Raw genomic sequence first — 27,891 nt, forward strand, 5'->3', positions numbered from 1 at the left:
GCACACAGAAGGCTTTTTATCTTAATGCATAAAATGCATTAAGATAAAAAACCTTCTGCCTTTACAATCACTTTAATTGTATGAAAGGTAAGCTACATTTAAGCCCTGGTTCACATTTATGCGATTTGACATGTCAAATCGAATGTGAAATCAGCGGCAATTGCCGGCAATGGCACTGTCCTAATCGATGCACCGCCGCAATTGCGGTGCCGCACTGATTCCCAAAAGTAGTTTCTGTACTACTTTTGGCGATTTCAGCAGGGGCGTCCCTTCTTATATGACAAATTGAAAGACAAATGGATAGATTCATGCATTGCATGCATGAATCTATCCTTGGCTGCCACTGCCACCCCTTATTCAGACATCTGGCCCCTTTTTGGCACCTGAATTCCAGCTGATTAAAGCCATAGGCTCTATTAGGCTTCAAAAAAGGTGGATTTGGAGCGCAGAGCATTGCGCTTGCAGTCCACCCCAGTGTGTTAGAAAAACAAATATTTATTTGCTTTTCTAACACTGAACCGCCTCTCCGCCAATCAGGAGGCGCGGGTCTAATAGCGGTCATCTGGCTGAAAGCACAGGTGATCCTATTGGCCAGCTAGCAGAAGCGAAGAAGAGATGCATGGAGGACACAGGAGCTATCGCCTGACCCGTGTTACCCATACCACAGCTCACTTCTGTCACCCGTCAGACAGCGGGTGGGCGGGCGGGGGGCCACAGTGGCTGCATACAGTGGTGTGAAAAAGTGTTTGCCCCCTTCCTCATTTCCTGTTCCTTTGCATGTTTGTCACACTTAAGTGTTTCGGAACATCAAACCAATTTAAACAATAGTCAAGGACAACACAAGTAAACACAAAATGCAATTTGTAAATGAAGGTGTTTATTATTAAAGGTGAAAAAAAATCCAAACCATCATGGCCCTGTGTGAAAAAGTGATTGCCCCCCTTGTTAAAACATACTATAACTGTGGTTGTCCACACCTGAGTTCAATTTCTCTAGCCACACCCAGGCCTGATTATTGCCACATCTGTTCACAATCAAGGCATCACTTAAATAGGAGCTGCTTGACACAGTAAGGTCCACCAGAAGATCCTTAAAAGCTACACATCATGCCGAGACCCAAAGAAATTCAGGAACAATTGAGAAAGAAAGTAATTGAGATCTATCAGTCTGGAAAGGGTTATAAAGCCATTTCCAAAGCTTTGGGAATCCAGCGAACCACAGTGAGAGCCATTATCCACAAATGGCGAAGACATGGAACAGTGGTGAACCTTCCCAGGAGTGGCCGGCCGCCCAAAATGACCCCAAGAGCGCAGCGACGACTCATCCAAGAGGTCACAAAAGACCCCACAACAACGTCCAAGGAACTGCAGGCCTCACTTGCCTCAGTTAAGGTCAGCGTTCATGCCTCCACCATCAGGAAAAGACTGGGCAAAAATGGCCTGCATGGAAGAGTTCCAAGGAGAAAACCACTGCTGAGCAAAAAGAACATCAAAGCTCGTCTCAATTTCTCCACAACACATCTTGATGATCCCCAAGACTTTTGGGACAACATTCTGTGGACCGATGAGACAAAAGTGGAACTCTTTGGAAGGTGTGTGTCCAAGTATATCTGGCATAGAAGGAACACTGCATTTCATAAAAAGAACATTGTACCAACAGTAAAATATGGTGGTGGTAGTGTGATGGTCTGGGGCTGTTTTGCTGCTTCAGGACCTGGAAGACTTGCCGTGATAAAAGGAACTATGAATTCTGCTGTCTACCAAGAGATCCTGAAGGAGAATGTCCGACCATCTGTTCGTGTACTCAAGCTGAAACGAACTTGGGTTCTGCAGCAGGACAATGATCCTAAACACACCAGCAAGTCCACCACCGAATGGCTGAAGAAAAACAAAATGAAGACTTTGGAGTGGCCTAGCCAAAGTCCTGACCTGATTCCTATTGAGATGTTGTGGTATGACCTTAAAAAGGCCGTTCATGCTCGAAAACCCTCTAATGTAACTGAATTAGGACAATTCTGCAAAGATGAGTGGGCCAAAATTCCTCCAGGACGCTGTAAAAGCCTCATTGCACGTTATCGCAAATGCTTGGTTGCAGTTGTTGCTGCTAAGGGTGGCCCAACCAGTTATTAGGTTTAGGGGCAATCACTTTTTCACACAGGGCCATGATGGTTTGGATTTTTTTTCACCTTTAATAATAAACACCTTCATTTACAAATTGCATTTTGTGTTTACTTGTGTTGTCCTTGACTATTGTTTAAATTGGTTTGATGTTCCGAAACACTTAAGTGTGACAAACATGCAAAGGAACAGGAAATGAGGAAGGGGGCAAATACTTTTTCACACCACTGTATGATGGCCCATCATATATAAGACTAGAGCCATGAATGGCATGGACAAAGGACATGACTTTAGTCTTATATATTATATATAGAATTGTCCATGTTATTACTCTTGTATTTTACCTATTACTCCAGATTATCTGACATACACCTTTATGTTTACAGTCAATACTTACCATGGACATAGTGAGACCATTAGGGATACACATTTTCCATCCATGCAATGCTTTCCCTCCAATCTGCCCTTTTGGGGTTTCTTCTGGCTCTGCCTCCTCAGCTCCCTGGCGATACACTTACTGCCACTGTCTGGAGGCTTCACATACGTTGGCTCGGCTATGTGTAGTGGTGAGTATGGGGCCTCCTATTAGGCCCCTCTTACCCTCTGCCTTAAAATATCAAGTATCATGATATATACCAAACTGTATCCTTTCACCTTAGGTACAATTCATACACATCTACCCCTGAAGAGCGAGCTGGGACTTGCAAAACATGTCAGGTACCCCTGATGTTTGTATGTTATGTTATGTGATTGTTCATACATAAATGTACTATTACTACCAATTTTATTCAACTCAGTTATATGTACCCTGTACTAAGTGGCTTTCTCTGATGACAATAATGCTTGTAATACTTTTACTGAATAAAAACATATACTGTACTTACTCTTGTTACTTTTATTGGCTTAGTGGTGCTCACCTCATCTAAAGTCCCAGGGCGAAATTTTCTCTTTTTTTCTTGGAAAAGAATGGCCTCGAACATGGAAAAGAACACGCACGGCAACAGGGAAAGGATACCGGAGAGAATAGGGAGGGAAACCGGGAGAATGGGTAGCACGTCTCCAACCCCGCAGGACCCGATGGACAGGAAAAGCTTTCATGATGTCTTCCCACCCAAGGAGCTGAAACCAAAAGGACAATGCAAACATAGTTGACGAAACCATGGAACCAGAAGAAAGTATCACATGAACAAGATAAGAAAACAAAGCCACGCGTCTGTCATGAGAAGACGAGATAGAAAACGAACCGCTCGACACCTAGACCCATTCGTCCCACACGCGACAGTACAACGCCCACGTCCGTGGGGACAGCGACGCCCTGAGGAGGTCTAGCAAACATCAGAAACGAGGTTCCACAAGTAGGCCGGACAGGGGCTGCCCTCCAGGGAAGCTGACGGGGCCAGGGCACAGAAGTGATCAAGCTGTAAACGAGAGAGCGAATTAGCGATATCGTTAGCAGTTCCAGGGACATGCCGAGGTCTAAAGCATACGTTAAACTGCAGGCATTTTAGAACCAAAAAACACACTAACGATATAACTGGAGAGGATCTAGCAGACTGTTGGTTGACCACCTGCACCACGCTCATGTTATCGGACCAAAAAACTACCTGGCAATTGCGCAACCGCTCGCCACCACAGCTCAATGGCGACAATATTCAGAAAGAGTTCCAGCAGGGTGAGGTTGCACAACAGATCCATGTGGGCGCATGAGGCTGGCTAACACTCAGCATCACTGGACCTACCCCAAATCAAATCACAATCATACTCACTGATGCGTGGAGGTGCAACCGAAGAAGGGTGACCAGCAGCAGGTCCCAGAGGAAAGCCCAGTGTAGGATCATCCATGGGAGGGGCCAGCCGAGGCCCGCGACATCCATCTCCTTGCATAATGATGGTGGCTGGCGAGGCAGGAGGATGATGATGGAAGCAGAGGTCCAGGTGCGGAGATCCGGCCACTGACCCTGATGAACCCGGGGGGCAAGGACAACAGCTGAGCAGCATCGGCTACGTATTTTCGGCTATCTTCGCCCGTTCTCTGCTTTTTTCGGCTGCACTCGGCTATTTTCGGCTGCACTCGGCCGTTCTCGGCCGTTCTCGGCCGAGTGTGGCCGAAAATAGCCGAGAATGGCCGGAAATGACTGAGAACGGCCGAATGCGCCCAAAAATACCTGAAAGCCACTGAGAATGGCTGAGAACTACCGAGAGCAGCCGAGATACACAGGACATCCACTCTGTATTTTGGCGGCACCATTTTTAAATGGTAAACATACTGAAAAGACTGCAAATGACTGACAAGGCTAAATGGAAGGCTGCAAATGACTGACAAGGCTGCAACGCAAGGCTGCAAATGACTGACAAGGCTGCAATGCAAGGCTGCAAATGACACTGATAAGGCTGCATTGATGAGCATTTAAATTTTTTTTTTTTTTCCTTAAACTTCCTTCCTAAAAGTTTTTTTCTTTTAAATTCCCTCCTAAGCTTGGGGTGTGTGTTATTCGCCGGCATGTGTTATACGCCGATAAATACGGTAACTTAATTTCTGAGGTTGTTTATGGTTTCTTTGTATATATGGATTGCATGGGTTGTTACTGACATGTGGTGAATATTTCATGTCAACAGCACCTTTAGAAATATATTTACCTAGAAAAATGGTGATGTGTTCTTACTCTGGCTTTGTCTGTTACATAAATAGGTTGGTGGGGAGCTGGACCCTAGGATCTAAAAGTATTTTGTGTCCTTGGAGAGAAGTACAGAACTTTGGCTTGATACAGAAATAGGTTGGGGGATCTCTGGACCCTAAAGCCTGGTACACATTACTAGTTTTTTCATTCAACCCAGCGGGCTGAATGAAAAAAAACTGACAGCTCAGAAGGAGCCACTGTACTATCTACTCAATGTTAGTACAGAAATCTCCTCTGTTGTGCCATTGTTCTGACGGAGGCACGATTACACTTCGGTCATGACCCTTTGACAGAAACTGGCCGAACGGCAGGCTTCTGTTGGACCGGTTGCAGTACACCCGAATGTCGGACAATTTCTATTGAACTGGCCGACATTTAGCCTGTGTGTACTAGGTTTAACTTTGGCAAGTGTTTGCCAGAGGTGTTCATTTTGTCCCAATTAGATTGCATATACAGTATACTGCTTATGTGTCTATTGTTCGTTGGCCACCAAAGAAGGCAGATCATTTCTAAAATGTTTCTTCCTTTTTACACCCTTTTTGTAAAGCTAGTCTTGTATAAATAGGTTGATGTCACCTGACAATGACAATATTTCTTACATGCTGTCTTTTTACTACAAAATTGTTTGTACTAAGGTATTTGCTCTGGCATTACCTGAAATCCTCTTTTTATTTATTTTACTTAAAGAAATGGATGGCTTTCCCCTGGTTCTTGGCCTCATATTTTTTCCCATCATCAGTATAAATGCTATTATCTCATACATGTTTATTTACAACCTGTCACAATATTCTAAGTCAGATGTGGATCAGTAAAACAAGAAAAAAATTCTGTTTAAAAGAGGTAATCCGAGCAGAGGAGTGTTGTTTTGGATAGCAAAGGTTGTATGCCTAAAAGGCTCCAGTGATGGAACTCCAGCCCTACATACTAACCTATGTAAATCTAGAAAATTAAGTAAAAATGTCTGATGGTCAGCAGTTTTCAACTACCATTTCTGGTACCAACAAATGGCCACTGCCCCCAACTATAACTGGCCTTTGCAGCAAGGAGCACATGGAAGGATGACGCATGTCAAACAAAACCAATTAAATTCCCTGCTCAACTTACCGACCAGTCTGCAACCAACCGAACAGTGGTGGCCCATGCATTAAGGGTGCACCGGCACTGCCCCCTCTCTCCTGCCACCCCTTCTGTGCACTACGGATAGATTCATGCATAGCATGAATCTATCCATGGCTGCCGTGGCCACCCCCCATTCAGGCATCCAGCCCATTTTCAGCTCTAATAGGCGTAAAAACAGTGACCTGTGAGTGCCATGCTTGGCCCTTGCTGTTCACTCAGCTGTGTTAGGAAAGCGAATGAATATTCGCTTTCCTAACACTGAACCGCCTCTCCGCCAATCAGGTGCTCAAGTCTGTTACCTGTCACCTGATTGGCTGAAACAACAGGCACCACTATTGGACGCCTATCAGGAGGAGTGGACGGGAGTTAGGAGATGAAGACGGCAGGAGATGCTGGCTTGAAGGACCCGCTTGTCACCCTGGGAGCATTTGATGGGCACACTGGCTGCAAATGATGGATGCGCCATAGACAGCGGTGCCTGTCTTTTTGGCAAATATCTCCTAGGTTTAGGAGATATTTCTTGGACCTACAGGTAAGCCTTAATCTAGGCTTACCTGTAGGTCAAAGTTGGTTGTAAGGGTTTACAACCACTTTAAAAACAGGGGTTTCATTTCAGGGGTTTCATTTGCAAACATTTGCAAATATATGCGTAAACTGCAGAGCCTCTTAACGGCACTCCAGGATTATCTGCAGTCCTAACTTCAAATTTTGAAATAAAACTGGGCTGCCCTGAAGAGGCTCTGCAGTTTCCGCATGTATTTGCAAATGTGTGCAAACTAAACCCCTGTTTTAACGCACACTGTTAGACAGAATAATTTGGTTGGTTGCGGGCTGGTCAGTAAGTTTAGCTGGGAATTTCTTTGGTTTTGTTTACCAGTTTTGGTATCAACAAGTTCTGGTACCATCAGCCAGAATTGTTTAGATAACACAATTTCCCAATTATAGAATCTAGTGGAACAACTTTTTGATCAAATCTGTTTGCTATTTATTTCCATTAATGAGCAACTTACTGGTTCTTGGCTAACAGAAAGTAAGTCGTAGATGGATGTCTTCCTTTCAGGTGGCTAGGAGCAACAATGTTGAAAATGTTTGTTTGTGGAAATAGATACATGACCTTATCACTATTTGCTGCAGAGCTTTATAACTTGGGGGCTTGCAGGGACCAAGCACAGCTGTATTGTCCTGTAACTGTACCACTAATTAATATGTTTCAGGCCCAAGAGCAGGGCTTCTGCCATGATAGCCAAGGACTAGGGATGAGCCAAACACCCCCCCGGTTCGGTTCGCACCAGAACTTGCGAACGACCCCCGCGTTCGAAACGAACGTTAGAACCCTATTGAAGTCTATGGGACTCGAACGTTCGAAATGGAAAGTGCTAATTTTAACGGCTAATATGCAAGATAGTGTCCTAAAAAGGGTTTGGGGACCTGCCTCCTGCCTCAGGGGACATGGGTCACTGCAAAAAAAAGTTTTAAAAACTGCCGTTTTGGCGGGAGCACTGATTTTAATGACGATTAAAGTGAAAAAAAAAGGGTGAAATATTCCTTTAAATATGGTGCCTGGGGGGTGTCTGTAGTATGCCTGTGAAGTGCCACGTGTTTCCCGTGTTTGAAACAGTCCCTGCACAAAATGACATTAAACGGAAATAACACCATTTAAAACTGCTTGCGGTTTTAATGTTATATCTGGTTCCTGCAATATGGTTGAAAATCATTCAGAAAAATGGCATGGGTAGCCCTCCCTGCCCATTACCAGCCTATTTGGGTCTTGTACGCATATTAAGGGGAACCCCGTACCCATATTAAAAAAAGGAAATGCGTGTGGCCCCCAGGCCCTATATACTCAGAACAGCAGTATACAGGCGGTGCAAACAAGACAGGGACTGTGTAGGTTTGTTGTGTTAAGTTGAATCTGTTTGTCATTTTCAACCGGTACATTTTTAAAGTGTAGCTCCAGTCAAACAAACTATTTTTAAGCTTTTTGGAAAACATAGGGAAGGGTTATCACCCCTGTATAATTTGTTTTGTCGTCCATCTTTTTTCATCTCACTTGCTGCTGTCTCCTTGCGTTTGCAAGTAGGAGATGTTTGTAAGTTGGATGTTTGAAAGTAGGGGCCTGCCCTATATTATAGCGGTATGTACTGGGTACAGAGCACGCACACAGCACGCACTATCTCCTAACACTACTGACTGCAAGCTCTATTATTAACCACTTGACCACTGGGCACTTAAACACCCTTAATAACCAGACCAATTTTGAGCTTTCGGTGGCCTCACATTTTGAATGACAATTACTCAGTCATGCAACACTGGACCTATAGGAAATGTTTGTTCTTTTTTTCACACAAATAGAGCTTTCTTTTGGTGGTATTTAATCACCTCTCAGTTTTTTATTTTTTGTGCTATAAAAGAAAAAAGACCGAAAATTCTGCGAAAAAATGAATTTTTCTTCGTTTCTGTTATAAAATTTAGCAGATTAGTAATTTTTTCTTCATAAATTTTGGCCAAAATTCATACTACTACATATCTTTGGTAAAAATAAGTACAAATTGGTGGATATTATTTGGTCTTTGTGAAAGTTATAGAGTCCACAAGCTATGGTGCCAATATCTGAAAATTGATCACACCTGAAGTACTGACGGCCTATTTCCTTTTTTTTTTTTTTCGACAAAATTGTCATATTATCAGGTTATTTCACACACACAGCATATGCATACCAAAAGACCCTGGAGAATACAATGGTGGTCGTTGCAAATTTTTATCTCACACGGTATTTGCACAGCAATTTTTCAAACGCGTTTTTTGGGGGGAAAAAACAGTTTTGTGCTTAAAAAACAAACAAAAAAAACAGTAAAGTTAGCCCAATGTTTGCATAAAGTGAAAGATGAAGTTATGCTGAGTAAATAGATATCAAACATGTCACTCTTCAAAATTGCACATGCCCGTGGAATGGCGCCAAACGTCGCTACTTAAAAAATCCCCATAGGCGACGCTTAAAATTTTTTTTACTGGTTACATGTTTTGAGTTGCAGAGGAGGTCTAGTACTAGAATTATTGCTCTCGCTCTAACGTTCTCGGCGATACCTCACATGTGTGGTTTGAACACCGGTTTCATATGTGGGCGGGGCTTACGCATGCGTTCGCTTCTGCATGCGAGCACATGGGGACATGGGCGCTTTAAAAAAAAAATTTTTTTTTTATTGTTCATTTTACTTTATTTATTTTAGTTTGACATTTTTTTTCCCAAAAATATATTTTTGATCACTTTTATTCCTATTACAAGGAATGTAAACATCCCTTGTAATAGGAATATGGGGTGACAGGTCCTCTTTACAGTGAAATCTGGGTGGTCAATATGACCCCACATCTCACCTCTAGGCTGGGAAGCCTGAAATAAAAAATAAAAAAAAGATTCTGGCTTTGATCGTACTGGCGAGTTGGTAGAAGCACCGGAGGGCGGTGAGGGGTGGGGGGCGTCTATGGCTGGGTATTTCAGGGTATCACCGAGTATGGCTGGGTATCTCCGAGTATGGCTGGGTATGGCAATTTATGGCAGGGTATTGCAGAGTATTGGCGGGGTATTGGCGGGGTACTACAGAGTAATAGCAGGGTACTGCAGAGTATTGGGGGGTACTCCAGAGTAATGGTAGGGTACTGCAGAGTAATGGGGGTTACTGCAGAGTAATGGGGGTTACTGCAGAGTAATGGGGGGTACTGCAGAGTAATGGCAGGGTACTCCAGAGTAATGGCAGGGTACTGCACTGCAGAGTAATGGCGGGGTACTGCAGAGTAATGGCGGGTACTGCAGAGTATTGGGGGGTACTGCAGAGTAATGGGGGGTACTGCAGAGTAATGGCAGGGTACTGCAGAGTAATGGCGGGGTACTGCAGAGTAATGGTGGGGTACTGCAGAGTAATGGCAGGGTACTGCAGAGTATGCACTGGTATTGCAGAGTATTGGCAGGGAATTGAGGGGTTAAATTTGGTGAGCAGCGATGTGGGCACTGCAGATGCAGCCCACATCGCTGCTGACACCGATCTCTTTCCCCTCCGCTGTACCGATCGGTACAGAGAGGGGAGGGAGGATCACGACGAGCGGCCGTTTACCGTGATCCGTGATGCGCCGGGTCCTGTGGACCCGGCGGTCACGGATGCTCTCGAGTGCGCGCCACAGGGGGCGCGCGAGAGCAGAATTCTGGGAGGCCGTTAATTAACGGCCTCTCAGAGTTAAACAACCGCCCTGAAGCCGTTAATCGGCAATGGGCAGTTGTTAAGTGGTTAAAGCTAGATCACTAGCTATATAGGTGAGGTGAATATAGTGGTGTATACTGCGGTCAGGGCACAGACAACAACCACTACACAGCAGCAAGATAGGAAATCAGCCAAAAACGATTGGTGTGTACTGTGTTGAAGGTACACAGAACACCCACTGCTTCAGATGCTAACACACTACACGAGGCCGCCTCAAAGGCGGCCTTATATAGTGTGGGGCGTGCACTACACAGCCTGAGCTATGATTGGCCGCAGGCAGGATGCCTGTGGCCAATCATGGCTCTCCTCGCTGCTGGCGCTACGATTGGCCAAGCATGCGGGGTCACAGTGCATGCTTGGCCAATCATGAGCCAGCAATGCACTGCGCCACCGCAGTGCATTGTGGTCCGCGCGCGGCACTCGAATTTTGACGCGAACGGCCCAAACGTTCGGAATTCGCCGAACGGCCGAACAGCCAATGTTCGAGTCGAACGTACGTAGCTCATCCCTACCAAGGACCCTCATTTCATCATTAAAAAACAAATATATTACTGAGTCTATATACAGTATCTCACAAAAGTAAGTACACCCCTCCCATTTTTGTAAATATTTTCTTTTCTTTTCATGTGACAACATTGAAGAAATGGCACTTTGCTACAATGTAAAGTAGTGATTTTACAGCTTGTATAACAGTGTAAATTTGCTGTCTCCTCAAAATAAGTCAACACGCAAGCCATTGAAGTCTAAACCGCTGACAAGAAAAGTGAGTAAACCCCTAAGTGAAAATGTCCAAATTGGGCACAAAGTGTCAATATTTTGTGTGGTCACCATTTTTTTTCCAGCACTGCCTTAACCCTCTTGGGCATGGAGTCCACCAGAGCTTCACAGATTGCCACTGGAGTCTTCTCCCACTCCTCCATGATGACATCACGGAGCTGGTGGATGTTAGAGACTTTGCGCTCCTCCACCTTCCGTTTGAGGATGCCCCACAGGTGCGCAATAGGTTTAGGTCTGGAGACATGCTTGGCCAGTCCATCACCCATACCTTTAGCTTCTTTAGCAAGGCAGTGGTCATCTTGGTGGTGTGTTTGGGGTCGTTATCATGCTGGCCTGTAGCCCAGTTTCTGAAAGGGGGGAATCATGCTCTGCTTCAGTATGTGACAGTACATGTTGGCATTCATGGTTCCCTCAATGAACTGTAGCTCCCCAGTGCCGGTAGAACTCATGCAGCCCCAGACCATGACACTCCCACCACCATTCTTGACTGTAGGCAAGACACACTTGTCCTTGTACTCCTCACCTGGTTAGCGCCACACACGCTTGACACCATCTGAACCAAGTGAGTTTATCTTGGTCTCATCAGACCGCACGACATGGTTCCAGTAATCCATGCCCTTAGTCTGCTTGTCTTCATCAAACTGTTTGTGGGCTTTCTTGTGCATCATCTTTAGAAGAGGCTTCCTTCTGGGACCACAGCCTTGCAGACCAATTTGATGCAGTGTGCGGCATATGGTCTGAGCACTGACAGGCTGATCCCCCCCCCCCCCCACCCCTTCAACCTCTGCAGCAATGCTGGCAGCACTCATACATGTATTTCCCAAAGACAACCCCTGAAAATCACGTGGAGCATGTGTACTCAACTTCTTTGCTTGACCATGGGGAGGCCTGTTCCTAGTGGAACTTCTACTGTTAAACCTCTGTATGGTCTTGGCCACTGTGATGCAGCTCAGTTTCAGGGTCTTGGCAATCTTCTTATAGCCTAGGCCATATTTATGTAGAGCAACAATTCTTTTTTTCAGATCCTCAGAGAGTTCTTTGCCATGAGGTGCCATGTTGAACTTCCAGTGACCAGTATGAGAGAGTAAGAGCGATAATACCAAATTTAACACACCTGAGACCTTGTAACACTAATGAGTCACATGACACCGGGGAGGGAAAATGGCTAATTGGGACCAATTTGGACATTTTTACTTACAGGTGTACTCACTTTTGTTGCCAGAGGTTTAGACATTAATGGCTGTGTGTTGAGTTATTTTGAGGGGACAGCAAATTGACACTGTTATACAAGCTGTACACTCACTACTTTAAATTGTAGTGCTGTCACATGAAAAGATAGAATAAAATATCTACAAAAATGTGAGGGGTGTACTCACTTTTGTGAGATACTGTAGGTTTATTATACCCCAATTTCATTTGAGAACAGTGGAGACATATGACAGCATTATTTTACGAGATACATAGAACACCTCTTACCACTATGAGACAGTTTATCACCTGTGTATATGTAGGTAATATATTTGTTTTATGCTTTAAATATAGATTAAAAATGCTAACAGTTGAAAAGAAAAGCTGCAGAAATGCAGAAATGATCTCAATGCTTTCAAGTACTAGAGAAGTCCAGCACTCCTATACTGAAGGTATAAAGCCCCGTACACACGAGAGAACTTATGTCCGACAGACTTCCGAAGGAGTTCTGCCGGAGTTCCGACAGAGTTCTGATGGACTTTTCGACTAAGCGGACTTGGCCACACACAATCACACCAAACTCCGACGGATTCGAACGTGATGACGTACGACTGGACTCGAATAAGGAAGTTCATAGCCAGTAGCCAATAGCTGCCCTAGCGTCGGTTTTAGTCCGTCGGAATAGCATACACACGAGCGAATTTTTCGGAGGGACCGGGTCCGGCGGAGTTCCGTCGGAAAAATTTGAAGCATGTTCCATTTTCTAAAGTCCGTCAGACTTTTGCGAATCAAAAGTCCGTTGCAGCCCACACACGATCGAAAAGTCTGACGGAATCATTCCGTCAGACTTTGGATGTCGAAAAGTCCGCTCGTGTGTACGGGGCTTAAGGATTATATTCGTGGAATACCCATACATGAATTTTCCCCTTAAAATATATATTCACTCCCATCAAATCATTCCCCACATCTATTACCCTTTGTACCACCATTCCCTCCCTTTAGAATGCAAGCGCTATGAGCAGAGCCCTCCTGTCCCTTCTGTATTGAACTGTATTGTAATTGTGCTGTCCCCCCCCCCTCTATATTGTAAAGCACTGTATAAACTGTTGGCGCTATATAAATTGTGTATAATAATAATAAAAAAATATTCAGATATATTCATTTTGGAACAAAGTTGGCCTATTTAAAAATAGTATTATTCGCTTACCAGAGATCCTGATTCTCAACCTAGAACAAATTAGATACTTTTTGAAGCCGAAGAGAGAAACGTCTTTTATAATATATACAAATATAATCAATATCTAAATTATTCAACTAAATGGCTAAACTTTAGGAATACCAATATATATTAAAAATTGTGTCTGAGGTGAATGACTTATAAACAAAAAACAAAATATCACTCCCTCCAGTTCTATATTTCTATATATTCTTTGTCTGTAATCTTTAAAGTATAACTAAAGGGAATTTTTATTTTTTATTTTGGATAGAGTGGAGAGGGATTAGAAGGCTTGTCAGGTTTTTTTTGCTGTCTGTGCCAATGTTAAGGAGATTTACCTTCTCTACTTGTACTGTTTACCATTGAAAGTGAAAGTAAAAGAAAATCCCAAATTTTGGGTTGTCCCTAGAAAAGTAATAGAGGGGAAATCTTCCAATGGGGACACTAGTTCTGATGACCTGGGGGTTCCCAAGTAATTCACTTAACCACTTCAACCCTGGAAGGATTTACCCACCTCGTGACCAGGCTATTTTTTTTTGCGATAAAGCACTGAGTTTTTTAACTGAAACTGTACTCAAACCAAATTGATGTCCCTTTTTTCCCAGAAATAGAGCTTTCTTTTGGTGGTATTTGATCACCTATGCAGTTTTTATTTGTTGCTCTATAAACAAAAAACAATTTTGGAAAAAAAAAAATATCCAAAAAATAAAAATGTTAAAAAACAAATTTCTTCATCAGTTTAGGCCAATATGTATTCCTCTATATATTTTTAGTAAAAAAAAGTCAGAAATTAGGGCATATTGATTGGTTTGCACAAAAGTTCGGTATTTTTATTATTATTATTTTTTTTACTAATAATGGTGATGATCTGCGATTTTTAGTGGGACTGCGACATTTGGGCGGACAGATTGGACACTTTTACACTTTTTTGGGACCAGTGACACTTAAACAGCAATCAGTGCTATAAAAATGCACTGATTACTGTATAAATTACACTGGCCGGGAAGGGGTTAACACCAGGGGTGATTAAAGGTTAAATGTTCCTTAGGGAGGTGCTTTCTAACTGTGGGGGGGGGGAGGGGGTGGAATGACAGAGAAAAGAGAGAGATCGCTATTCCTAATCACTCCCCTGACAGAATAGGGATCTGCTTTGTTTACACTGGCAGATCCACGTTCTGCCTCTCTGAGGAGTGATCGCAGGAGTCCGCCGGACCCGCTGATTGGCTCTCTTTGCTAGTGAATGGGCACAGATCACCGTGTACACACCCAATGTACAATGACGCTGTTTTGCGCAGCTGAGCCAATCTGCTGCAGTATAACTGCGGCGGCTGGTGGGCAAGCGGTTAATTTGCAGGGATTTTCTCTCACTTTCTCTTTGATTATGGGACAGGAAGTGAAGGGAAATCTCTGCAATGGGACATAGATGGCAAAACAAAACTGACGTTATAACCCTCCCTTACTCTATCCAAAATGAAAAAAAAAGTTTTGCCTATAGTTCCACTTTAACATTACTGACTTTTGTTTGAAAAACAGGTTTTGTTTCGTAACTTACCAGTTAATAAAAAATATATGATATCTAAAAAAAAAAAATCAAGGTGGTAAATAAGAAGGTGCCTTGGTGTTCCAGGGAAAAGTATGTCCATGCAACAGCCTTCTGCCTGTATGGAATGACAGTATACAGCGGTTTGTGGAAAAATACAAGAAAGCACTTGTGTGCAGCGCAGTGTGCAAGCTATCACCTACCAGGACCAAGTCTGGTATTGGTGTAATTGCTGTTAGTGTGAATCAGACCTTGTGCCAGTCAGTGTGTGTCTGTTTTGATTCACAGTCAGAGAGATAGGGTTTATTTACTGCAATTACAGACAGAGAACCTAAATTACATTTATTAATCTAAAAATGTAATTACGGATGAATGAAAGTTGACAAAATATTAAAAGTGGAAAACCTTATGCATGTGAGCTTACAAGTTGCTGGGAGAATAGACGTTAGGTAAGATAAACTAAGATTAAAGTAGTTGAGTTGTTTTGACACAAGTCAAGATAAAACATTGTAGAGCAGAAAAGTATGAGCATGTGACATTGACAACGATCCTAGAGATTTGATTTTCAGTGATTATAGCACAGTGATTAGAACATTTTGCTGATAACAGATAACATCAGTTACGAAATATAGTGTTTTATGTGACGGTGGACCAGTTTTTCTACCTACGGAAAAAGTGAGCCTTCAAAGCTTCACATTCCATTGTCAAAAAGTCATTGGTGCTGTTATACTGTATGTCCTCTGCACATAGGGTTTCCTTTAGTTGGTTGTTTTGATATGATTTTGGCACTTGAATTTACCTATGTAGCCCAGTAAAAATTGTTTTTTTAGATGTTTAAAGTGGGTTTTAAATAATACACATTTTAACGCAGATATCCATTACATAAAGACAGGGGTCAAGTCCTGGGAAAAAAAGTGTGGGAACTCCCACCCAAGATCCATTCCCCCACCAAAAAAAAAAAAAAAAAAGGTACGCTCATATGCATATATACTTCACAGAAAATACAGTACAACATTTATTGTAAAGTGCCAGTTTACAAAAACAAAATAACATGTCAAACAAAACAATCAACACAATGGGTGATGATCTTTCCCTCGCAGGGAATTTCTACCACAAATACACCCTGTTCCAAATTCTGTTACACAGCCCATTAGAAAATATCCCACAAACAGGAATAAGTATTGGCAGAGTATTGAAGAGTATTGGCAGGGTATTGCAGAGTATTGATAGGGTATTGCAGAGTATTGGCAGGGTATGTATTGAAGAGTATTGGCAGGGTATTGCAGAGCATCGGCAGGGTATGTATTGGCAGGGTATTGCAGAGTATTGATAGGGTATTGCAGAGTATTGGCAGGGTATTGCAGAGTATTGATAGGGTATGTATTGTAGAGTATTGATAGGGTATTGCAGAGTATTGGCAGGGTATCGCAGAGTATTGGCAGGGTATTGCAGAGTATTGGCGGGGTATGTATTGCAGAGTATTGGCAGGATATTGAAGAGTATTGGAAGAATATTGAAGAGCATTGATAGGGTATTGCAGGGTGTGTATTGGCAGAGTATTGGCAGGGTATTGCAGAGTATTGGCAGGGTATGTATTGCAGAGTATTGGCAGAGTATTGCAGAGTATTGGCAGGGTATTTATTGGCAGAGTATTGGCAGGGTATTGCACAGTATTGGCAGGGTATTTATTGGCAGAGTATTGGCAGGGTATTGCAGAGTATTGGCAGAGTATTGCAGAGTATTGGCACAGTATTGCAGAGTATTGATAGGGTATTGCAGAGTATTGGCAGGGTATGTATTGCAGAGTATTGGCAGGGTATGTATTGCAGAGTATTGGCAGGATATTGAAGAGTATTGGCAGGATATTGAAGAGTATTGATAGGGTATTGCAGGGTGTGTATTGGCAGAGTATTGGCAGGGTATTGCAGAGTATTGGCACAGTATTGCAGAGTATTGATGGGGTATTGCAGAGTATTGGCAGGGTATTGCAGAGTATTGGCAGGGTATTGAAGGGTATTGGCAGGGTATTGAAGAGTATTGGCAGAGTATTGAAGAGTATTGGCAGGGTATTGAAGAGTATTGGCAGAGTATTGGCAGGGTATTGCAGAGTATTGGCACAGTATTGCAGAGTATTGATGGGGTATTGCAGAGTATTGGCAGGGTATTGCAGAGTATTGGCAGGGTATTGAAGAGTATTGGCAGAGTATTGGCAGAGTATTGAAGAGTATTGTCAGAGTATTGAAGAGTATTGGCAGAGTATTGGCAGAGTATTGGCAGAGTATTGAAGAGTATTGGCAGGGTATTGCAGAGTATTGGCAGGGTATGCATTGGCAGAGTATTGGCAGAGTATTGCGGAGTATTGACAGGGTATTGCAGAGTATTGGCAGGGTATTTATTGGCAGAGTATTGGCAGGGTATTGCAGAGTATTGATAGGGTATTGCAGGGTGTGTATTGGCAGAGTATTGGCAGGATATTGCAGAGTATTGGCACAGTATTGCAGAGTATTGATGGGGTATTGCAGAGTATTGGCAGGGTATTGCAGAGTATTGGCAGGGTATTGAAGAGTATTGGCAGAGTATTGGCAGAGTATTGAAGAGTATTGACAGGGTATTGCAGAGTATTGGCAGGGTATTTATTGGCAGAGTATTGGCAGGGTATTGCAGAGTATTGCAGAGTATTGGCACAGTATTGCAGAGTATTGATAGGGTATTGCAGAGTATTGGCAGGGTGTTGCAGAGTATTGGCAGGGTATGTATTGCAGAGTATTGGCAGGATATTGAAGAGTATTGGCAGAGTATTGAAGAGTATTGGCAGGGTATTGCAGAGTATTGGCAGGGTATGTATTGACAGAGTATTGCAGAGTATTGCAGAGTATTGACAGAGTATTGCAGAGTATTGATAGGGTACTGCAGAGTATTGGCAGGGTATTGCAGAGTATTGGCAGGGTATTGCAGAGTATTGATACTGATAGGGTATTGCAGAGTATTGGCAGGGTATTGCAGAGTATTGATACTGATAGGGTATTGCAGAGTATTGATAGGGTATTGCAGAGTATTGGCAGGGTATTGCAGAGTATTGATAGGGTATTGCAGAGTATTGGCAGGGTATTGCAGAGTATTGATAGGGTACTGCAGAGTATTGGCAGGGTATGTATTGCAGAGTATTGACGGGTATTGCAGAGTATTGGCGGGTATTGCAGAGTATTGGCGGGGTATTGCAGAGTATTGATAGGGTAGTGCAGAGTATTGATAGGGTACTGCAGAGTATTGGCAGGGTATGTATTGCAGAGTATTGGCGGGGTATTGCAGAGTATTGGCGGGGTATTGCAGAGTATTGATGAGTATTGGCAGGGTATTGCAGAGTATTGATGAGTATTGGCAGGGTATTGCAGAGTATTGATGAGTATTGGCAGGGTATTGCAGAGTATTGATGAGTATTGACAGGGTATTGCAGAGTATGGGTGAGTATTGGCAATTTGGCAGGGTATTGCAGAATGCAACTTACTTACACATGACACTACTAGTGACTGACCTCCTGGTATTCTCTTCTTCCCTTCTGTTCTCAATAAACTTCTGTTCTCTCAGTAAACTCAAAGTGCACTGCAGCGGCTGTTTCCCCAGGAGGCACTGGGTAGAGGGGAGCGGGAGGACAGTCCGGCGCGCAGCGTGTGTCACACTGACGGGCTCGTGCCAGTGCGTGCCCACGCCGAAGTCATGTGACCGGTTGCTAGATGCGGAGCGGCCTCTGCCTAGCAACCAGTCACTCGGCGGCTGAGGAGCGGCGCGGACTACGTGCTGCATAGCCTCAGCCGGCCCTGCTCAGACAGCTAATGGGAACGGCGTTCCCGCTGTGGAAATAGTACGGGAACGCCGTTCCCATGCGTTCCCGCAGCACTCGAGCCCTGCATAAAGATGTTTAATTCTCAATAAATAGTAATAAAGTCTGCAGATTCAGGTCAGCAACCATTTATGGGACCTGAGGCGCATTTACTGAAAGTTGCTGTGTTACTATAAACTCCATTCTTTAGGGTTTCTTAGGTCTTATTAGGAAATTATTTAGTGAATTTGCTGAAATGTCATAAAAAATTGTTGCATTATTTTATGATCAACTGAAAATTATTTGAGGATTCAAACTAACTGTATTGATTATTGCGTATATGTCCTATTCATTCAAGAATTTATGTTTGATTAGGGCAGAGTCCAGTGAGTCATTTCCTTTTTTTTTAACAAATCAGGAGTACTTAAATAAAGAGCAAAGCAATACAGGGTAAATAATCAAATAAACAAAGTACAGTGCCATACATTAGTAACAAATAAAAGCAAGTCATTAAAATCACCAATACAATACCACGAAGCATATACCACATACACCAACAGACAAAAAAAAAAACATAATAACACCTGGCGAATTATCCATCCAGCAGCACATATGACAATTAAAGCAGGCAATAAGGGAGGGGGCAAAAGGAATAAAAGAAGGAGGGGTATCTGAAAATAAGGGGAGCAATGGGAATCAGTAAAAAAAAAAAGATAGAGGAAGGAGAAAAGGATGGGAGCCGCTAAATGCATCTCAACTTGAGGTCCAAGGAGACCAAACGTAATCATATTTCCAGGGGAAGCCTCTGTTAAGAGTAAATTTTATTATTTAAAGTGAACCTGTGCCCATACTATGTGCATTACAGTATTAAAATATTCTTCACCTCTGTAGCTGCAGGAATTGTGGAGAAATTCTAAATCCTTAGGCTACTTTCACACTGAGGCGCTTTACAGGTGCTATAGCGTTAAAAATAGTGGCTGCAAAGCGCCTGTAAAGCGCCTCTCCTCTCACTCCAGTGTGAAAGCCCGAGGGCTTTCACACTGGATCGGTGCACTGGCAGGACGCTCAAAAAATCCTGCAAACAGCATCTTTGAGGCGCTGAAGGAGCGGTGTGTACACCACTGCTAAAGCACCCCTGCCCATTGAAATCAATGGGCAGCGCCGCCAAAGTGCCACTGCTGTGCCGCTATTAACCCTTTTTTGGCCGTTAGCAGGGGTTAAAAGCGCCCGCTAGTGGCTGAAAAGTGCTGCAAGAACGACAGTAAAGCGCCGCTAAAAATAGCGGCGCTTTGCAACTGGCGCCTGCCCCAGTGTGAAAGTGCCCTTAATGTGGTGCTGACAGATCCTTTTCCCTTTATTTTTCTATGATGAGCAAAATTTTAGCAGCCTGACATCTTCCAAAGTAAACACACAGATTGAAAGGTCGAGGATGGCTTATTTTAAAGCTATTTTAGTGCTTGTTACACATATGGAAACTCTTTATTGCCCATAGTCTGGGCGCAGGTGCACTTAAATTGCATGTAAAAAAAGACATATCCTTTTGTAGAAGTTACTAAGGGAAAATTCAGGTTTTAATATGTCCATTTAGTGGTTACTCCAGATTTCAGGCCCTTTTTAAAAAATATTCCAGGGATTAAAAAAGATATTTGTTTTTTTGTATTTTTTTTGCTATTTTTCACATCATCTTTTTCCAAAAATAAAAATGACTGTTGTAGGGAGAATTAATTGTTTCAGGTTTTACAGCAAGAAATGACAGGTCTAAATTGTTATTAAGCATAAAATGTAGGGCTGTTACTGATTAAAATATTCATGTTCGATTAATCAAATTTTTTTTAAATCGATTAATCGACTAATTTTCGATTAATTATAACGCACATACAGATCCAACTACTTTTAGCTGATCTCCTTGCATTACAACTCTACATTAGTCAGTGGTAAATGTGGTATACACTATATATCACCCGACACTAGTTAGTTTCCACAATCCATGACTTAACTTCACAGTTCACACAAATACGATTTAAATTCAAACTGTAGCACTGACGTAAGTAATTTTTTTTTTCCACAGTAGCGTGACAATCCCTTCACCTCCAGTCTAACTAATCACTCTCACCTTATGGCATGGACCCCTGTGCAAAAAGGTGGTAATGCAAGCGGGTATCAAAAGGGTTAACATGGACCATAAACTTATCTCACGTCTCCTTGCTATTGCTATTCTTCACATAAAAAAATCATATTATTGCAACCACTACATCTAGGGACTGATAAATTGCAATACTGTCATTTTTCTTGAGTTTACAAACACTTTAAGTTTGTATCACCGCCAGACATAGCATCTGATTTGAGGAACTCCTCAATGAGCAATAATTATTTTTTTCATAAAGAAAAATATATTTTTCAATGCAACATGCAAAGTTAAATCATTAGCATCCTTTCACTCAACAAATAGCTGTCATCAGTTCAGTTTCTGCATAACTGTTAATGTAGAAGTGTCATGATTCCATTTTAGTGAGTACATAGAACTTTCAAAAAGTTGAAAAAGTGATCATTGCAAACAGATCATAAAGGGTGGTCTGTTTATGACTTCAGGTAGAGTCAGTCTGCTCTCTGTCAGCATACATATGGGTCTATCAGAGTCAGTGTGGTCACATATCACATGCTAGTTATATACAGACATAAGTCAACAAGCACTTGACAACCTGTCAAAGAATCAAGTACAACTGTCATTTAGTGGTTTTAATTATACATATTTTCTTTCACCATTCTATCTAACATTAAAGGAAAAGAGCTGCACAGGGATAGATGCTGTTTCATAAGGCATGTTGCTTTATTTTTTTTTCTCAATAAAAGGTTTTATTGAACCATAGTCAGTGGTACAAATGTTGCTTTATTATCCAGGTAATGCAGGACTCATTTATTATTTTAATGATGTAGCCAGCAATGTTGCTAGGATTCTGGGAGCACCAATAGGTACCATGCAGGTGGAAAGTGGGAACACTGGAGTCCCTAAAATATTGTTAAAGGAGAAGTCCAGCCTGGGCTCATTCGGCTGGGCTTCTCCTATGGGTCACAGGAGTGCAATTAGTTTTGCACTCCTGTGACCCGTTTTCAGCAGAGAGCGGTCTGAAGTCCTCTCTCTGCTGATGTCACCAGGATCAGTCCAGGCACCGCGTCATCCTGACGTCGGAAGTCTGGATCCACCAGGTGCCTGGACAAATTGCAGTTTCAGCCTCCCAGCGACCCGCTGAGATGGCCGTTCCCCACCCCTCTACAGCTCAGTGCTCCAGTGAGCGTGCAGATTTGTCCTCTGAACCAGCGGTGCTCTGTAAGCATTCAAGGGGCTACACAAACAGGCTAAAAGATGCCATGCAGTGCTTGAGCTGCCTAGGGGACAGGAGCCACACTGGGGCAGAGATTCTGACAGCTCTGCAGGGGCAGGCTAAGAGGTCGTTGACGTCACAACAGCTTCAGCCAGGAATGGTTGTATGCGACAATGGCACCAACATTCTCTCCGCCCTCCGAAAGGGACACTTGATCCATATTCCATGTTTGGCACACGTCCTGAATTTGGTGGTGCAGGGGTTCTTGAGCAGGTACCCAGGTTTACAGGATCTCCTGAGGTAGGCCAGAAAAGTCTGTGGTCATTTCCCTCGGTCATACAATGCCAGTGCTCAGATGGCAGACATACAAAGGGAATGCAATCTGCCCACCAACCGCCTCATTTGTGACATGTTCACCAGGTGTAACTCAACATTGGCAATGCTGCAGCAGATGCACACGCAGCAGAGGGCCATCAATGAGTACTTGTGCGAGTATGGCACCAGGATGCCAGTGGCTACTGATCAAGTATGCATGCACTATCCTGTCACCATTTGAGTGACCCAGAAGACTCAGAATCGAATGCCTCTAAAAACTTATACTGCATGGCCTCCCTGATTCTTCAAAGCCTGCAAAAGGACCCTAGGATTCCTGGTATCAAGGAGAGGGATAATTACTGGCTGGCAACCCTTCTGGATCCACGTTACAAGGGTAAGGTTGCAGAACTCATCCTGCCTTTGCAGAGGGAGCAGAGGATAAAACCTCTTCAGGAGGCCTTGAAGAAAGGTTTGTGCAATGCATTTCTAGACCCTGGGAGGTTACCATTTCCTGGTGCTGGACAACGTGTTGCTGAGGCTTCGATCAGTCAGAGGAAGAGTCAGTGTGGTCACATATCACATGCTAGTTATATACAGACATAAGTCAACAAGCACTTGACAACCTGTCAAAGAATCAAGTACAACTGTCATTTAGTGGTTTTAATTATACATATTTTCTTTCACCATTATATCTAACATTAAAGGAAAAGAGCTGCACAGGGATAGATGCTGTTTCATAAGGCATGTTGCTTTATTTTTTTTTCTCAATAAAAGGTTTTATTGAACCATAGTCAGTGGTACAAATGTTGCTTTATTATCCAGGTAATGCAGGACTCATTTATTATTTTAATGATGTAGCCAGCAATGTTGCTAGGATTCTGGGAGCACCAATAGGTACCATGCAGGTGGAAAGTGGGAACACTGGAGTCCCTAAAATATTGTTAAAGGAGAAGTCCAGCCTGGGCTCATTCGGCTGGGCTTCTCCTATGGGTCACAGGAGTGCAATTAGTTTTGCACCCCTGTGACCCGTTTTCAGCAGAGAGCGGTCTGAAGTCCTCTCTCTGCTGATGTCACCAGGATCACTCCAGGCACCGCGTCATCCTGACGTCGGAAGTCTGGATCCACCAGGTGCCTGGACAAATTGCAGTTTCAGCCTCCCAGCGACCCGCTGAGATGGCCGTTCCCCACCCCTCTACAGCTCAGTGCTCCAGTGAGCGTGCAGATTTGTCCTCTGTACCAGCGGTGCTCTGTAAGCATTCAAGGGGCTACACAAACAGGCTAAAAGATGCCATGCAGTGCTTGAGCTGCCTAGGGGACAGGAGCCACACTGGGGCAGAGATTCTGACAGCTCTGCAGGGGCAGGCTAAGAGGTCGTTGACGTCACAACAGCTTCAGCCAGGAATGGTTGTATGCGACAATGGCACCAACATTCTCTCCGCCCTCCGAAAGGGACACTTGATCCATATTCCATGTTTGGCACACGTCCTGAATTTGGTGGTGCAGGGGTTCTTGAGCAGGTACCCAGGTTTACAGGATCTCCTGAGGTAGGCCAGAAAAGTCTGTGGTCATTTCCCTCGGTCATACAATGCCAGTGCTCAGATGGCAGACATACAAAGGGAATGCAATCTGCCCACCAACCGCCTCATTTGTGACATGTTCACCAGGTGTAACTCAACATTGGCAATGCTGCAGCGGATGCACACGCAGCAGAGGGCCATCAATGAGTACTTGTGCGAGTATGGCACCAGGATGCCAGTGGCTACTGATCAAGTATGCATGCACTATCCTGTCACCATTTGAGTGACCCAGAAGACTCAGAATCGAATGCCTCTAAAAACTTATACTGCATGGCCTCCCTGATTCTTCAAAGCCTGCAAAAGGACCCTAGGATTCCTGGTATCAAGGAGAGGGATAATTACTGGCTGGCAACCCTTCTTGATCCACGTTACAAGGGTAAGGTTGCAGAACTCATCCTGCCTTTGCAGAGGGAGCAGAGGATAAAACCTCTTCAGGAGGCCTTGAAGAAAGGTTTGTGCAATGCATTTCTAGACCCTGGGAGGTTACCATTTCCTGGTGCTGGACAACGTGTTGCTGAGGCTTCGATCAGTCAGAGGAAGAGTGGGGAAGGTGGACGGCTGACCGATGCCTTTAAACAATTTTTCATTCTTCAGTGCCAAGGTCTGATCAGTTCAAGCAACCATCGCCAGCGTCTGCATTACCTGGTACAGGAATATCTAGGGGCAAGAGCAGACTTGGAGACCTTTCCAACAGAGCATCCACTGGGTTACTGGGTCTTGAGGATGGACCACTGGCGAGAACTAGCTCAATATGCAATTGAGCTACTGGCCTGTCCTGCATCCAGCGTGCTTTCTGAACGCACATTCAGTGCTGCTGGAGGGTTTGTAATGGATCAAAGAGTGCGGCTGTCTGCAGACTCCGCTGATAGGCTCACATTCATAAAAATGAATCAGTCTTGGATCAGCACCTATCAAGCACCTGATGCTGATGTAACTGATTGAATTTGCTATGGATGTGGGATTACTTGAAGACTGCCTATGCTGACTAACCTATTCCTCCTCAATCTTGATGATGCTAGCTTCCATTAATATTTTTGGTTTAGGGCACCACCAATCAAGGTCCAATTCTTCTGCCTCTGCCAGGGACACATTCGTGTCCCATAGACTTTACCAGTGTTTGAGTGCTCAAACAAATATTTTTGCTGTTTTCATGTACTGATGGGAACCGAACCGGGGGGGGGTGTTCGGCTCATCTCTAGTGCTGAGGCCTCAGGTGGTCAACCTGGTTCCAGGGTTAGTTCTCCTCGTTTCTTTCTATCAAAGATCTTTTTATTGTATTCTTGCGTCTTGATCATGGTCTCTTGTAACAGTTTGATGTTTCTACAGAAGAAGTCCATTGTTTCAGAGACGGCAGGATTTGAGCATTCTGGTATGGTGCTGGGCAGAAAGGATGGGTGGAAGCCGTAACTGGCAAAGAATGGAGTTTGATGGCAGAATGATAAGAGTTGTTATAGGTGAACTCGGCTATAGGAAGCAAAGAGACCCATTCATCCTGCGAGAAGGATGAGAAGCAGCAAAGGTACTGTTCCATGGTCTGGTTAGTTCTCTCTGTTTGCTCGTTCGTCTGGGGATGGTATGCGGAGGAAAAGGACAGTTCAATCTCTAGAGATCCGCACAAAGGATTCCAGAACCTGGAAGTGAACTGTACTCCTCAGTAATACACGATATTGGCTCCTTGGAGCCTTACTATTTGTTTAATGAAGATTTGTGCTGTTTCCACAGCTGAGGGTGTCCCTTTCATTGGCAGAAAATGGGCCCTTTTTGACAGCCTATATACCACCACAACGATGGTAGTAAAGCCCCCTGCCGGGGGGAAGTTCCACGATGAATTCCATTGAGATCATTCTCCAGAGTCTTTCTGGAATGGGCAATGGCTTCAGCAAACCTCAAGCTTTGACCTTATTATTTTTACTTCGGGTATATATGGTGCAGGACTCCACATGATTTTTACAGTCGCCTACTACTTGGGGCCACCAAAGCACGTGTTGCACAAGTTTAGCCGTCTTCAGGGAACCGAAGTGTCTGATCAGCTTGTAATCGTGGCAGAGCTCCAATACTGCAACCCTTAAGTCTCTAGGTACAAATATTTTACCTTCGTGCCATAGTAGGCCATCCTGTGCCTGTAAGCTGGTTTCAGGGGACAAGAGAGTTTCAGAGGAGGCCTGTTTGATCCATGATAGTAGGTTTTCCTGTAGCACAAGGACGTTTCCTGAGGACAAGATAGTGTCTGGAGGTGTGATTTTTTTCAGAGCCATTGAACATGCGGGATAATGCGTCAGGCTTTGTATTCTTTAACCCCGGCCCTCAAGTTATGTGGAATGTAAATCTAGAAAAAAATAGTGCCCACCTTGCCTGCCGTGGCTTTAATCTCTTCGCCATTCTCAGATATTCCAAATTTTTATGGTCTGTATAGACCAGAATTGGATGTGCCACACCTTCCAGTAAGTATCGCCACTCTTCTAATGTAGCCTTGATATTCAGGAGCTCACAATCTCCCACATCATAGTTCCTTTATGCTGTCAATAGTTTGCAAGAAAAGAATGCAACTGGATAGAGTAGGGCCTTGGACCCTTGTCGTTGAGAAAGCACTGCTCCAACTGCTATCTCAGAAGCATCAACTTCAACAACAAACGGTAAGGCAGGGTCAGGGTGCTTTAAGATGGATGCTGAAGTGAACAACTTCTTAAGAATTTCAAAGGCAGTCTGAGCTTCGGAAGACCAGAGAAATCGGATTCCCTGCCTGGTTAGTTCTGTAATGGGAGCAATAATGGCAGAAAACACCCTAATAAATTTCCAATAGAAGTTGGCAAACTCGATTACAACGTCTTGTCTGCAGGTGCTGGCCAGTCTAAGATGGCGGTGACCTTCTGGGGGTCCATCTTAATGCCCTCAATTGAGATGATCAATCCCAAAAATATAATGCTCTGTAGTTTGAAATTCATATTTTTCCAGTTTGACATAGAGGCCATGTTGCCAGAGACCGGTTAACACATTTATGACATGCCTGCGGTGGTCATCCTTTGAGGACGAGAAAATCAGGATGTCATCCAGGTATACAATGACAAACAGGTCTAGATGATCCCAAAAGATTTCGTTGACAAAGTGCTGAAAAGTGGCCCGGCATTAAACCAAAAGGCATGATCAGGTACTCGAAGTGGCCAAATTCGGTACGAAAAACTGTTTTCCGTTCATCTCCTTCTCGGATGCGAATCAAGTTGTATGCTCCCCGGAGGTCCAACTTAGTGAAGGTGACCCCAGCTCCCAGCCTTTGAAACAGTTCAGGCATAAGGGGTAGTGGGTAGCGATTTTTGATAGTAATTTTGTTTAATTCTTGGTAATCCACGCAGGGGCATAGAGAGTGATCCTTCTTTTCAACAAAAAAAATGCCTGTGCCTGCCGGAGAGGTGGATGGGCAAATAAACCCCTTTTTCAGATTTTCATCAATGTATTCTTTCAGCGTGCCCAGTTCAAGTTCAGATAAAGGGAAGATCCTACCGAGGGAAACCTCAGCCCATGGTAGGATTTCAATTGGACAATCATAGGGTCTGTGGTGAGGAAGGGTCTCTGCACCCTTCTTACTGCATATGTCTAAAAAATTGTGATATGCCACTGGGATTGATTGACATAACTCAGAGTCAATGTCCACACAGAGAAAGGGTGAGGAGCTGCCTGTGGCTTCTTGTAGACAGTCTTGCTGGCAATAAGTTGAGGGAAATTCGATTTCCCAGTGGCCCAGTTGATGTGGGGGTTGTGGGCCTGCATCCAGGGCATACCTAGGATGATGGGGAATAAAGGTGAAGAAATGGCATCCAGGCGTAGTAATTCTTGGGAATGGGAAACAATGAAAGCCAGTATGCAACAGTCTTCTGTGTGATCAGACCTGACTTAATGGTGTACCCATTGAATAGATGTAGAGATAGTCCCCGGGTCTTTGGTTGAAGCCGAATGAGGTGTTTTGCTGTGAAGGTTAAGTCTAT

The sequence above is a fragment of the Lithobates pipiens genome, unplaced genomic scaffold, assembly GCF_037356315.1.
Source record: "Lithobates pipiens isolate NorthernLeopardFrog02 unplaced genomic scaffold, aLitPip1_a1.2 Scaffold_19, whole genome shotgun sequence".
Lineage (NCBI taxonomy): Eukaryota > Metazoa > Chordata > Amphibia > Anura > Ranidae > Lithobates > Lithobates pipiens.